Below are 9,305 nucleotides of genomic sequence, written 5' to 3' on the forward strand. Positions count from 1 at the left end.
AAAACCTACTGACAAATTATACATAGCAGATCAAGAAATACATGTCTAGGAAAGGTTTATCAATTGGTCTTTAACAATTGGTCTTTGCCCAAGATTTATCTACTTTACTGTATTAGTCAGTAGGGGCATGCGGGTTTCGCGGAGCACCAGCTGTATCTGTGGTGGCTACTTTAAAGGTGAGTCAGGAAGAGAGTAGGGGGGGCGCCCTGCTGAGAAGAGGAGTCCCTCCATTCATGCTGAGCCGACATGCGGCTATCCAGACATGGAAAGACTACAACCCAAAAGAGCAGGAGTCCCCAACATATGGTAATATGCCTTCCACAAGCTTCTGATAGTTAATTCTATATGTCAACTTTTCACAATCTAGAATCACCCATATCAGGTTGATCTGTGAGAATGTCGTCTGGGACTGTGCTGATTTTTAATTGATGTCAGAAGACCCAGCCAGATGTGGGCAGCACTGTAGGCAGGTGAGGTCCTGCTTTTTTTCTGAGGAGTGAGGAAATGTAGCTTAGTTAGGAAGCAGGTAGCATGGGTATATTTGTTTCTCTCTGCTCTTGACTAAATGTGGTGTGACCAGCTCTCCCAAGTTCCTGTTTTTGTGACTTTTTGGGAATGATGGATTATTACTTAGAATTGTAAGCCAAATAAGCCCTTTCTTCCAAAAGTTGCATTTTTTTGGAATAATTTATCATAGCAACATAAGGGAAACTAGAATAGCTATTTATAGACCTTTCAAATGATGACCCAAAATGAATTTCTGGAGGATCATGAATTGTTGTGTTACGCAGTTAGAAATATGGTTTGTATCCATTTTAACATCTTAGAATCTTTTAGGAAAAAGGAATGAGTAGCAATGAGCCCTTAGTGCCACTGAAAAGAGTTACAGCTATTGGAATATCTATGGATGACTGCTTAGTGGTATCTTGGGATGCACACTACTCCATAAGTCTACTCCATCTTCTTTCCTGGAAGCTTGCTTTGAGTTTCTTACCTTTGGGTAGAGTCTGTGTGAAGTCAGAGTTTGTTGTATATGCCTTTAATCCTAGCACATGAGATACAGAGGCAAATGAGTCCTTAATTCCAGGCCTGCCTTGTCTACAAAGTGAATTCTAGGCCCTTCAGAATTACGTAGTAAGACCCTGCCAGCTCTGCCAGACTTGCTATGTGAGTTGCCTTTTCCACACATCTGACACCCTGCCATCTCAGCTCTTATGTCTGGTTAGACTGAGGGTATAATATACAGTATTCATGTATGAAATTCTCAAAGAATAAAACAAAATATATTTTGTGGGGTAGAGATGTGGTTAGCGGTAAAGAGCACATGTTTTTCTTGTGGAGGTCGAGAGTTCCATTCACAGTACCCTTGTTCACTGGTACATAACCACGTGCAACTCCAGCTCTTGGGGACCCCATGTCTTCTTCTGCCTTGTATGGGCACCTGCACTCTCCAGAACAATAGTCCACAACAATTCTCTAACTCTATTTGTGGTAAGAATGTTGAAATAGGCAAGCACTCTGCATAAGAAGCGTTTGAATCCAGCAGATACTCTTTTATGAAGTTTAAGGACTTAACCCTTCTCCATAATAGAGGACACAAGGCAAAGCAGCAAGTGCTAGTGGAAAAGTTTCATAAAATCCCCCTGATGAAGCATAATAGTTGTGAAATATAATTACACCCAAACACAGGAACAGAATGAAGCTCAAAAAGTCTTACATTGGAATAATATGTCCCCTAAGACTTCCTAGAGAAGGGATCTCAATTCCCATCTCCACAGCACTAGTTGACCCCTCTGTTGGGGGGATCATGCAGCTGTTGGCTTTAAGTTGAAGGCATTATGTCACATTTGCATCTGAAAATAGGAGTTCTCAGAAGACTTAATACCAAATCCATTTGGCTTGTGATCCACTAGTTAACAACAGAGCTTAGATGAAAGTACATCTATGCATACTATCATTTGCTGGATTTTTTGTGATGAATAAAAAAGATTTAACTCATCTACCTCCTTAGCATTTCAGACAAATAGAATTACACAGAGTTTACTTACAAATAGTATGTGTGACAATGGAAATTAAAATTGTTATGCTAGTAATTATTGGCAATATTACAAAACAGAAAGAACACATTGACATAAAATTATCCTTTGCCTGCTACAAAATAGGCCATGACCCTTGGTGCAGTTTGACACAATTGTTTGATTTGATGTAATTTTGTTTTTAAAATTTTTTATTTATTTTTATTTTATGTGTACGAATGTTATGCTTGCATGTGTGTAAGTACACCTGTGCTGTGCAGTGCCTGAGAAGGACGGAAGAAGATATCAGATCTCCAGAAACTGGCTACAGATGGCTGTTGGCCACCATGTGGGTGCTGGGATTTGCATCTAAGTCTTCTGCAAGAGCAGCTAATGCTCTTAGCCACTGATCTATAGCCCCAGCCCCTTGATGTAACTTAAGACCATAAGTTAGCAAAAACTAGCATAGAAATTATAACATTATTATAATAATAGTAACCATCAGTGAATAATTCACCTGAACTGAGAATCTGATTCCAGGAAACATTTTAACTGCTTATATATTAAATATAGAAATAGCTTTCTTTCCCTTCATTTTTTTTTATTTCCTTGAAAGTTTCATACAATGTATTTTGATTTATTTTCCCTTCTCCCAAATCTGCCCAGGTCCACTCCCCTTTCCTTATCTATCCAATTTTGTGTCTTTAAAAAAACCCATTAAGTTCATTTTATGCTGCTGATATACTCTTGGGAATGTGGCCACCCAATGGAGCATGGTGGACCTACTAGGGGCCATGCTCTTAAAGAAAAACTACTCTCCTTCTCCCTGCACTTACCAATTGTCATTATTTCCTCAGCTCAGAGTTGGACATCATGTTACACCCAACACCCCTCTCTATGCTGGTAGTTTGTCTGGTTTTGTTGAATAGGTGTTCTGCACATTGTCACAACCACTCTGAGTTCATATTTTCAACTTCACTGTTGTGTCTGGAAAACACCACTAGTAGGCATCCAGTGCCTCTGGCTCTTATAATCTTTCTGTCCCTCTTCTGCAATGATCCCTTAGCCTTGGGAGTTGAGGGTGTGATACAGATTTCTCATTTAGGGCTGAACATTCTTCAATCTCTTATTTTCTGCACCTTGGTCAGTTCTGAGTCTAGTATTAATTGCATTATTCTGTAAAAAAAAGCTTTTGTGATGAGGGTTGAGAGATACAGTAATCTGTGAATATACTGATAAGTCATTTTAAGTTTAATACTGCATCCATTGAGGAGCACAATAGTAGTAGGTAATCCCCCACGGCCAATGACTTCTCTAGTCACAGGTTATTGGCCCTGATGATAGTGCTAGATTTTATCTTTGTGGAGCAATCCTTAAATCCAACTAGAAAGTGATTGGTTATTCCTATGACATTTATGCCCCTATCCTACCGGTGTACAAGTCTTATCTGGCCGGTCATTATTGTATCTCCCAGGTTTCACTGGTGGGTAAGATGGACGATTGTTTTTCTTCTCCTATTGCATACATAGCACCTTCCTGGACTATGGAAACTAGCCAGTTAGAAAGGAGCTTCCAGATATTTTGCATCCATCCAAAGCTGTTGAGAAAAATTAATGCACAAGGGAAAGGGGATAAATAAACAGATCAGGATTTGAGTTAAATTCTTGGACAAGTTTTCTGGGGAATCCATCATGTGGCCTGGATCTTTTTGGCATCTAAGTCCTGCGTGTCATCATTGATTGTGCTGTTGCTGTTTCTACCACTGATGATGCCTGGAAGGAATTTTATGCTCTGCTACTGTGGCTGCTTAAATGTATACAATATATGACAATGAAGGATCTAAGATAAAACCACAATGACTTTGGGAATAAACTGTGGACACACACTTACATTTTTCCTTCTTCCTGGTGGATACAGAAAGCTGACCATATCCTCTTGTGATTTCTAGTTTCTTAAAGGAACTTTTCTGCCTTGGAAAAGTGCCTTCAGGATGTACAGGAAAGTTTTGTACCTGTGTGAGAATTTTAAGGATGCCAGATGGTTCTGTAGTTTTCGGTGTAGAGTCCTGCCGAGTCTGTTTAGTCATGCTCCTCATGAGATTATTTTCAATATTTGTTCTTATTTCATTGTCTGACAATTTCTGCCCATCTCCAGCTTATCTTACTGTTCTTCTTGTGACTGTTTTTTTAGAGCCTTTTACTGACAACTATATGCCTGCATAGCAATGCCATGCTATATGAGCTGGGTTGGGAAGCTTTCTAAGAACAAAGTACATAGCCTTTAGTTGTCAGTCAAGGATAACCATGGCCTAGCCTCTCCTTTCCATTATCAAAGCAGCAATGGGTCATACTTACAATTACTTTTCAAATGGTCCAGAATGATATCAAGTTAAAGGTATTAAGGTTTTTCTGTTCTTAAATCTTGTATTAAGATGAAAGATTTGAAGATTTGAACATGAAATCTTATTTCTAGTTTTAAAATTTATCTTTGCACACAAGTGCATAATTTGACTCCATGAAATATAAAGACGTGAATTTTTAAAACAAATTTTATTTTATTTTTATTGGTTCTAGAACTTCATACAATATATTTTGACCACATTCAAATTTCCTCCCCTATCTGAATCCCCATTATTACCATTATTACATTCCCCACAGTTCCATACTACACACACACACACACACACACACACACATACACAAGTCCATTGAGTCAAATTTGTAATCCTAAATGTCCTTCAGTGCAAATCCATCCATTGAAGCCTGATTGACTTACCCAGTATCACGCTTTTAAAGAAAACCGACTCCCTCTCTGTCTCTTAGCAGCTGTAGGTTGCAAATAGTTCCTCGGATAGGGGTGGGTGTTTGTGTCCACCTTCTCCCTCCATGCTGGGATTTTGTTCCGCCTGAGCTTGAGCAGGTCTTGTTCATGCTCTCACAAGTACAGGGGTGATATGTGCAACTGCACTCTTATGCCTACAAAACACTGTTATGTTGTAGTCATCCATTACTTCCAGCTATAGCAGGAATACCCTGTCTTTGGTGATGCTTCCTGAGCCTTTTCATGGGGGTGGGATAGGCATTTCCCACTTAGTGCTGAGGAGTAGGCAGTATCTTGTTCTCATGTTGACTAGGGCTCTGTGTTAATTGTTGTGTACTGAAAGAAGACGCTTCTGTGGTAAAAGGTGAGAGATGCACTAATCCATAAGTACAAAGATGAGCCATTAGGAACTTGTTTAATTCTATGCTAATTATACAGAAAAGCAGTAATAAAATCTTCCCTAGGGTCTAAGACCTGTTTAGCCAAGGGTTATTGGCTCCTATAAAGAGAACCTATGGGTTTCATCTTCTGGAGAAGACCTTATCTCTAATCAGAAAGTTTTACTGATAACATTAGTAGCACTATTACACCAGAGGGATAGAGGTTTTGCTAGAGCAATAAAACAAATGAAAGAGATAAATGGATAGAAATAGGAAAAGAAGTCAAAGTATCCTTATTTGCAGATGATATGATTCCACACATAAAAGACCTTAAAGACTCCACCAGAGAATTCCTAGAGCTGTTAAACACATTCAACAAAGTGGTAGGATAAAAAATTAACACAAAAAATCAGCACCTTTCCTATATGCCAACAATAAACAAATGGAGAAATCGGGGAAACAATCCCACTCACTATAGCCTCAAAAAAGAAAATAAACAAAACTTGTAATAAATATAACCAAGGAATTGAGCTCCTTGTAGAGTAAGAACTTAAAGACATCAAAGAAAGAAACTTAAGATACCAAAAAATGGAAAGACTGCACATGCACATGGATAGGTAGAATAAATACTGTGAAACCAGCCATTTGTCAAAAAAGTCTACATATTCAATGCAATCCTCATTAAAACCCCAACACAGTTCTTTACAGAAACTTGAAAAAATAACCTCAATTTCATATGAAAACGCAAAAATCCAAGAATATTCCGAACAGTCTTGAACAATAAATGACATGCTGGACATCTCACCATCCCTGATTTCAGATTATACATAGAGGTATATTAATACAAACAGCATGGTACTTGCATAAAATCAGAGCCACTGGGGCTGGAGAGATGGATCAGCAGCTAAGAGCACTCCTTGCTCTTGCAGAGGACCCAGGTTCAATTCTTAGCACCCACATGGTGGCTAACAACAGTCTCTAACTCCAGTTCCAGGAGATCTGACACCCTCTTCTCACCTCTATGGGCATTGCACAACATGGGTGCACTTACACACATACAGGCATACACATAAAACAAAAATAAATAAACTATATAAAAAATCAGAGACAGTGATCATGGAATAGAATTGAGGACCATATATAATTTCACAAACCTACAACCATTTGATTTTTGACAAAGAGACCAAAATATACCTTGCAGAGAAGGCAGCATCTTCAACAAATAGTGCTGGACAAACTGGATAACTACGTGCAGAAGAATGAAACTAGATTCCTATCTCTCATCCGTACAAAACTCAACTCTACGTTTATCAAGGAGTGTGACATAAGAGTACTTTACACTGCATCTGAGAAGAGAAGAAAGTAAAGAATATAATGGAATTCAAAGGCATAGGAAATGAATTCTTAATATGAATTCAATAGCAATGATATTATGAACAATGAATGACAAATGGGACCAAATGAAAGCAATTGCTTCTATACAGGCAAGGGCAGGATCATGTGTGTGAAGAGGAATGGACATCTGACAGAGGGTATTTTCTAGAATATATAAAGAAGTTAAATGTAAACATCAACAAAACAAAAAAAAACATTTAAATTGGGTAAGAACCTAAAAAGAGAGTTTTCAGAAGATGAAATGCAAATGTTTGAGAATTTTTTAAAAAATTCCAGGCCACTGGAAGCTTGCACATATGAACTTATGGCAATGGTGGTTTTAAAAAATTCCAGGCCGACTACTATCCTCAGGCCTCTTGGGAGCAACCCAGTCCCTTTTTTGGGCTCCAGGAGCACCACTTCTGGTCCTGGCAGGGACCCATGCCAGTTCAATCAGTCAAGGGCCCAGAATGGAGTGGGGGAAATGGGTGGTGTGTCAACTCTAGTCTGGGAACACTTGGAGCCTGATCACTACTGTACAAGGGCAAGTAGGGCATACCAATGATCTCTAGTTAAGTTGACAAGTCTCCAGTGGATGAAGTTGCACGGAAGGACATCTGGGTACAAATGCTCGATTGAGTAAGACATAACATGTATAGTAGAATACATGAGCTCTGGTTGAGGATGGGGGTGCAGGAACATGGGTGGAGGAGGGGAATCTTAATTTGATTAAGAACTGTGTATGAAATGTACAAAAGCTCGATAAAAATTTAAAAAATAAGACATTGAGTTTACTAATTAAAAAATTCAACATTCTGAGACATCAGGGAAATACAGATTAAAACTACTTTGAGATTTCATCTTAACTCCAGTCAGAATGACTAAGACATGAAAAAACAAACTATGATAAATTATTTATTATTTGTTTATTTAATTTATCTATTTTGTGTGTGTGTGTGTGCGTGTGTGTGTGTGTGTGTACACACAAGTCAATGGCACTCATTGAAGCTATTGAAGCTAGAGGACGACTTAGGGACCCCAATCTCTCTTTCCACCATGAGAGTACAGAACATCAGAATTAAGTTATGAGGCACAGCCTTTACCTGCTGAGCCATCTCGTTGGCCCCAATAAGTTGACTATTATTTTGCTGCCCATGGTACTTGAAAATTTCACAAAATGGGGGTATTCTACTGGGAATGGAGTGGAGAAGGACATACATAGAACCATGGGGATAAAGGGAAGAAGATGCTGGGGGTGGGCATAATAGGAGATAGGAATCAAGTGGAAAATGGGGAAATGGGATATTTTAACTGGGTAGGGAGGAAAACAGTAAGACAGGGAGAGGGAGGGAGGGAGGGAGGGAGGGAGGGAGAGAGAGAGAGAGAGAGGTTAGGGTAAAAAGACCCCAAAGAAATGTAGCCAGTTTCTGGGCTAAAAGTTAAAATGTCCTTGGGCCTGTTAGCAACATACTCTGTTCCAAAGGCCAAAAATGTCTAAAGTATTTGGGAGCTTGTATCTAATCCTTAAAAGGTTTTGGGGTTACCTCTTCAGAAGGGGGGAATGTTGGAGGGGAGGGAGTGCACATGGATTTGATCAAAACACCTTATATGCATGTATGAAATTCTCAATAAAGTTTTTGTAAAAATTAAGAAATAAAAGAGGTTCCCAAGTCCAAGAATGTAAGCAAAGTGATGTAATGATGAAAGACAACCTGTTTGAAACTGTGTAACAATGTCTTGAACTTTCTAGTGAAGGCTGATAGCCTGGAAGAGATGCACACCAGGATTATAGCAGTCTCTGGTGCCATTGTGGCACAGTGGGGGCTGTGGCAGATCAGCATCCTCTATGCCACAGGCCAGAAGGGCATTCGAGCTGTCCTTTGGACCCAAAATGCACTGTCCATCCTGCAGGTGCAGCCTCTTGGAACCTCACATTCCACAGCTTCTGGCAGCCACTTTCTGCTCTCAAACTACCATGGAGAAGCCGGATTTTACAAATCTCTTGCCAAGGTCGAGCCAGGGAACACCAAGGTCCAGAGACTGTCTATACAAGAGAACGAGCTTTCAAAGTGACTGAGCAAGCTCTGCTCAAACCTCAAAGTCAAAATGGCCCTTGGGAAAACCAGCGAGCCAGTGGACTTGGATGATGTGAGCCTTCCAGTTAGCGATGTATAAGGTGGAAGCTCGTGGAGCTGCCTGCCCATCCCAGTGTCCTCCCTGAGGCTTCGAGCCAAAGACGATCAAGGGTGAAATGCTTTAGTGCGTATCTCATGCTGCTTCTTAGGGGCACTCTATAAACTGGCGAACCAAGAATCTAGGGAGTAGTCAACACGACGTAAGCTCTTAAGGAAAAATGCTAGGATGACTTCCTGTTAAATGTTCAATAGTTACACATTCTTACCTGTTAAAATTATCAAATAGAACATTGCCAGACAAGAATTCCTAAATTCATTGTGGCGCTGAAAAATTTATATTGCAATGTGGACTATTTTGAACTTCTAACCATTTTTGATATGATCTGAATCTCAGAATGAGTGTTAAGTTTTGTATAGAAGACTTGATTAGACTGTTGGTGGGGATGGTGAGCTATAGAAGGGTAGATAAAGGGAGAAAATTAGAACCCCAGCAGCTGTATCTGAGATTTTTTTGGTGGGAGGAGGGTGGTTTGGTTGCTTTTCTGACAGGGCCTCATCACGTGGTCCTTAAACTTGTATAT

This window comes from Nannospalax galili, unplaced genomic scaffold, assembly GCF_000622305.1.
Source record: "Nannospalax galili isolate Female #2095 unplaced genomic scaffold, S.galili_v1.0 scaffold615, whole genome shotgun sequence".
Taxonomy (NCBI): Eukaryota; Metazoa; Chordata; class Mammalia; order Rodentia; family Spalacidae; genus Nannospalax; species Nannospalax galili.